Source organism: Vipera ursinii (assembly GCF_947247035.1).
Source record: "Vipera ursinii genome assembly, chromosome: Z".
Classification (NCBI taxonomy): Eukaryota; Metazoa; Chordata; class Lepidosauria; order Squamata; family Viperidae; genus Vipera; species Vipera ursinii.
Window position 1 is genome coordinate 54,263,515 of NC_139517.1, and position 6,412 is coordinate 54,269,926.

Consider the following 6,412-nt stretch of genomic DNA (forward strand, 5'->3'; position numbering starts at 1 on the left):
TTGATGGCCAGCAGCTCCTTCTCCCAGATTGTATAATTGCGCTCCGAAGGGTTCAGTTTTTGTGAATGGTACGCGCAAGGGAAGAGGGTACCGCTGGGTGTCGTTGCCTGGAGTAACACCGCCCCAATGGCAATGTCGGAGGCATCCGCCTCCACGACAAATGGCCATTGCGGGTCAGGATGCTTCAAGATGGGTTCCTTCATGAAGGCTTCCTTCAAAATCTGGAAAGCCTGTTGTTCTGGAGCATTCCACTGGAACCGAGTCTTCTTCTGCAGGAGCCAGGTGAGGGGGGCTGTCAAGGCAGCAAACCCAGGGATGAAAGTTCAGTAATAGTTGGCAAACCCAAGAAGTCGCTGAACATCCTTCACGCGACGCGGGGGTTGCCAACTCTGCAAAGACTCAACCTTACTCGGCTCCATGGCGATGCCCTCAGGAGAAATGTGGTGACCCAGGAAATCGATGGTCACCCAGTAGAACTGGCACTTCTCCAACTTGGCAAACAGCCGATGTTCTCGGAGTCGCTGCAGGACCTGATGGAGATGCTGATGGTGCACCTCACGCGACGGGGAGTAGATCAGGATGTCATCCAAGTAGATCACGACAAACTGATCCAACAAATCCCAGAAAATGTCATTCATGAAATGCTGAAACATGGCGGGGGCATTGGTCAGGCCAAACGGCATCACCGTGTACTCAAAATGTCCATAGCGAGTACCAAACGCCATCTTCCACTCATCAACCGGCCGAACCCTGACGAGGTTGTAAGCTCCACGCAGGTCCAGTTTCGTGAAAATCTTAGCCTCCCGGAGTCGGTCCAAGAGTTCGGGGATGAGGGGCAGCGGGTAACGATTGCGCACCGTGATGGCGTTAAGTTTCCTATAATCGCAGCAAAGCCGTAATTCGCCCGACTTCTTCTTGACGAAGAGCACGGGTGCAGACACTGGCGAGGATGAGGGCCGGATGAAACCGCGAGCCAAATTCTTCTCCAGAAAGTCCTGCAATGCAGCCAACTCGGGGTCCGACATGGAGTACAAACGTCCCACTGGGAGAGGCGCATCAGGGACTAAATCAATGGGGCAGTCATAGGGCCTGTGCGGGGGTAATTGATCCGCCTCTGTCTCGCTGAACACATCAGCAAAGTCGGACAGTTCAGGAGGCAAGGAAACCCCTGGGGAACCCTCCACCTGGCCGGCACAGATATGGCGGGAGTGGTCCATGCACTGCAAGCTTGGGAAGGTGACCAAGTTCTGTGACCAATAGATCTGTGGGTCATGCGCCCGGAGCCACGCCAGTCCCAGGACCACGGGGAAATGCAGATCTGAGGTGATATAGAACTGGATGGCCTCCACATGGGAACTGATAGCCATACATAATGGTTGCGTGGCGGCTGTAATAGGCCCAGACAGGAGCACTCGACCATCGATAGTCTCCACTAACATGGGCGGATCCACCGGGCACTGGGGAACAGCCCATTTGGCCACAAATGCTGAGTCCATAAAATTTGTGGTGGCCCCAGAGTCAATTAAGGCATGGACTGGAATCCCCTCTGGCTTGCCAGGAAGGATCAGACGTGCCTCCAAAATCAAATGCTGTGGAGGTCCACAGGCAGCATCGGAAAGACGTCGCTCAGTGTTGTTGTGGGATGCCCAATCTATCACACCGTCTATATCGGGCTCGGGGCATTTCCCAACAGAAAAGTAGGGGACTTTCTCGGGGCAGGCTCGGTCACTGATGTCCGCTGTCACTTCTTTGGGCAAAAAGCAGCCAAATGCCCAGGGTCCCCACAGTAAAAACACAACCCCCCCGATTGTCTGTTCATTTCAGTCACCGATAGACGAGACCTGGCGGCACCCAGCTCCATTGGCTCCTCCCTTTGAACTGGGGGCTCACGCACAACAGGGGTGGCAGGGGTCTGTGGGGTGGCACGGCGACTCCTTCGCTGCTGCAACCGAGCATCGATCTGCAGGCAGAGATGGATCAGCCCATTCAGGTCTGAGGGAATATCCACATGGGCCAGCTCATCCAACATCTCCTCCGACAATCCATCCTGGAAGGCATCCACAAGCACAGCCTCATTCCAGGCGGAATCCTGGCTAAGCAGCCGAAAATCGCTGATATAGCCCTGTAGGGGGCGTTGACCCTGCCTCAGAGCTTTCAGGCATCGAGTAGCAGTCTGCGTCTTAATAGGGTCCTCATACATCAGACACATATAATCACAAAACCCCACAAAGTTGTCCAACAATGGGCTAGGTTGAGCCAGCAGAGGTGTGCCCCAACGAGCTGCATCACCTGAAAGAAGGCTTAACACAAACCCCACCTTATCCCGGTCAGTGGGGAAATCAGCTGCTCTCATTCTGATAAAGAGCTGGCATTGTCCCAGGAAAGCAGGAAACAGTTCTGGAGTGCCTGTAAATTTATCCGGCATTGCAACTTGGCATTTTCTCCTGGGTGGGGGTGATGGTGGGGGTGCAGCATGAACCTGAGCTTGCAGTTGAGCCACCTGAGCTGCCAGCAAAGTGAGTTGCTGGGTGAGCTGGGCATTCTCAGCACGTAGCTGCTCCATAATATTAGTAAGGGGTGGGAGGCTGAAAGCAAACTGTTCTGTACCAGCCTGCTACCGGCCCTGCAGAAAGGCAACCCCTTTATAAACGGCAAGAGGCTGGAATGACATCTGCCAAATTTATTACTACAAAAAACAAACAAGACACGTACCAAGATACAGGAGCTTTGAAACACTATCTGAGCGGTTGCTTTCAGCAAACCAGCCCTCCCCAAACATTCCCTTTATAAAGAGTTCAGGGCGTGGCCTCTCTCTGCCTCCTTCCGAGAAGCCCCACAGCCTTCCTCTGTTTACTCCTACTTGACTGCCTCCTGCGTCGGGCGTCCTTGAACAGGGCCAGCTGTGGGTCATCTTCATCCACACTGTCAGGCTCACACAGCTGGGTCTCCATGGTGACCAAGTGGGAGGGGCCTGCCTGAGGGCTATCATCAGCAAGATCTTCAACCCCCTCAGCAAGGTCTCCTCTGATTCGTCCGACCCAACTGCCGAACCCACAGGCTGACCCTGAATCACAACAGTTGCTTCTGCCGCCTCTGATGTGCTGGTAGAGGGGCCTGGGTTTGCCAACTCACTCTCCCAGCACTCCTCTTCTGCAATTCCCATGACTATGGAGTCCTGGCATAGTTCTTCCTCCTCCTCATTTAGGGACCTGAAAGCTTCCACCATCAGGTTGATGGCTTGCTTGAGGAAGCAGTCAGATTGGGCTGGTCTCTCATCCTCATCCTCACTCTCATCCTCATCTCTCACTTCCAACCCGGATGGTGACTGCCACGCTTAAGGGCTAACTTCTTGGCTTTTGCCTCCTAGTCTTCTTTCTTTCCAATGCCCATCAACCACCTAGGTTTCTCCCTACTTTGTCTGTTCACGGCCTCATCGGATGAACCAGAGGAGTCTGAGCTGCTCTCACTCAAGCTAGCCTGGAGGGGGAGCTTTCATGCTAAGGTTGCCTTCTCCTCTCTCACCACTGTGGTTTGACATTTTTTGCATGGTCCCTGTGGTAGGGGTTTTTGTTTGGTTCGAATTGACGAGGACTCAGAGTGGTTAACACTGAACGAGTTTATTGAATACACAAAGTCAACTGTCAACTGTCAAATGTTGCAACCCTTTTATAGAGAAAGCGTTTGAACTGTAACCAATACAAACAGTCTCTTTTCCCGCTCCTTGGTTGTGGCGTCCAATGATTGCACCTTATTTTCCCGCTTTAAACCTTGCAAAGCTGCACTGTGTTTGCAATCTCTTCCATGGCTTATTGCTAACTATTTACATACACAACACCCCTTACCCCCCAGTTGGTGTCATTTCTTTACAAAATCCATTAGGTATTTTGGTGGCCTATGTATTCTGGACGGGTATCTGTTACTTTGGCTATTAGGGACCCTTCTTCCTGGTTGACTGCTTGGCTGCTGGTTACTACTAGACCTGGGCTCTGGGTTACTGGCTTCAGATGTACTGTCTTGTGTATTAGGTTGTGTTTGGGATTCAGTGGTCACTGGCCTACTTCGCAGGGGTATTTCCCAATCAATTGGACTGAATTGTTGTTGTTGGGCATCAGGGAATGTGTCATCTTGCCCAACCTCTACACCGCTTTCTGGCCTAATGTTGTCTGTACTGTTTCCCCTTACTGAGCTTTGGTCCCCCTCTGCAGGCACACACCCACTAGATCTTTTCCTCAGCTGGTCTATGTGTCTTTTACAGATCCTATTCCCTTCCCCCTCAATGATGTATGATAGGGGACCTAAGATTTCAGTTACCACCCCTGGAATCCATTTGTCCCCTTGGGCGTAGTTCCTGGCCCAAATCAAGTCCCCCACTTCAAATGTTCTGTTAGGAATGTCTAATTCAATGTTTGGTTGGAGTCTGTCAGGGTGTAATCTGTCCAACTTGGTCAATATTTTCCTGCCCCACCTCATTTCAGCTGGACTTTTCCCTGTAGCCGAACAAGGGGTTGTGTGCTGAGCCAACAAGAACTCAGCTAGTCTCTGATGCCAGTCACCTCGAATGATTCTTTTAAGCGCGTCCTTCGTGGTCCTCACATTCCTTTCAGCCAATCCGTTGGTGGAGGGGTGGAAGGGTGCAGAAGTCTTGTGCTTAATCGAGTTGGCCTTGAGGAAATCCTGAAATTCAATAGATGTGAATTGTGGCCCGTTATCAGACACTATTAAATCCGGCAACCCATGAGTGGCAAAGAGGCCCCTTAATGCCTGTATTGTTCTGCCTGCCGTTACTGAACTGACCGGTACTACTTCTAGCCATCTAGAGTAGCTGTCGACCACTACAAGGAACGTTAACCCCTGGAAAGGTCCAGCGAAGTCAATATGAATCCTGGACCAAGGATTCCTAGCTAGCTCCCATTTATGTGTGCGGATGTGTTGTTGTTCAGGCCTGGAACGTTGGCACAGATGGCAATTGGCAACGCATTCCTCAATGTCGTGGTCCAATCCTGGCCACCACAAGTGACTCCTAGCCAGGGCCTTCATCCTTACTATTCCAGGGTGTCCCTCATGCAATTCAAATAGAATAGCTGATTTGTGGATTTCCGGAATTACTACACGAGTTCCCCAGAGTAAGCAACCCATATGAACTGATAGTTCATCTTTCCTTCTGAAAAATGGACTGTATTTTACGTCCGGGTTGGCGTTGGGCCAACCGCTCATGACCCAGGCCATTACTCTCCTTAAGATGAGGTCCTTATTGGTTGCCTCAGCTATGTCTTTAGCAGTTAGGGGCAAATCAGGAATATCTTGTAGGGACATTACTTGTCCCACTGGGGCAGGGTCCTCCTCTGTTGTGCTAAGGGGCAATCTGCTAAGAGCGTCTGCGTGACCCATGTCCTTACCTGGTCGGTATTGGAGGGAAAATGAATATGCTGAGAGGAAAATGGACCATCTCAGCATCCTGGGAGACATAATTTGGGGAGTCTGTTTATCTGTGGTAAACAGTCCCAGCAGGGGTTTGTGGTCTGTCAGTATTGTAAAGTTCCTGCCATACAGGTAGTCGTGGAACTTTTTAACTCCTGCCACTATGGCTAAAGCTTCCCTGTCTATTTGAGCATAGTTCCGCTCTGCCTTGGTTAGTGTGCGGGAGTAGTAAGCAATGGGTCTTTGCATTCCCTGGGTGTCTAAATGGCTGATTACTGCCCCAACGCCATAAGGCGAAGCATCGCACGCCAGGTAGATTGGTCTGTTTTCTATAAAGTGGGTTACAGTTGAACTACTGGAAAGGATGTCTTTTAAGGTCTGGAAACTCGCTTTGTGCTTGTCTTGCCAATGCCAAGGGGTCTTCTTATCTAAAAGCCTGTGCAGTGGTTCTGCAATGGCAGCCTTATGTGGCACAAAAGTGTGATAAAAATTTACCAAGCCTAGGAAGGCCTGTAGCTCCGCCTTGTTCCTTGGTTCAGGAGCCCCTTTTATTGCTTTAATTTTTTCAGGGGTAGGGTGGACTCCGCTTTTGTCAATCCTGAACCCCAAAAAATCAGTGGATTTAACCCCTATGCTACATTTTTCCTTTTTTAATTTTAATCCAGCCTTTCTAAATCTACCCAGTACCTGTTCCAGCCGCTCTACTAACATTCCTTCATCTTTTCCAGCTATTAGGACATCATCAAAGTAAGGTCCTCTCCATCACTTCTTGGAAGATGCCTGGAGCTGCTGCAATTCCAAATTGCAGTCTGTGGACTCGGAACGCCCCCTTGTGGGTAACAATTGTCTGTGCCTCTGCAGCCTCTTTGGAAACAGTCAACTGTAAGTACGCATGCGCCAAGTCGAGCTTGGCGAAGATGGCGGCGTCCTGGATCGTGGCGAGGACCTGCTTCACCGTCGGGACCGGGTAAGCATGCTTTTTCATTCCAATGTT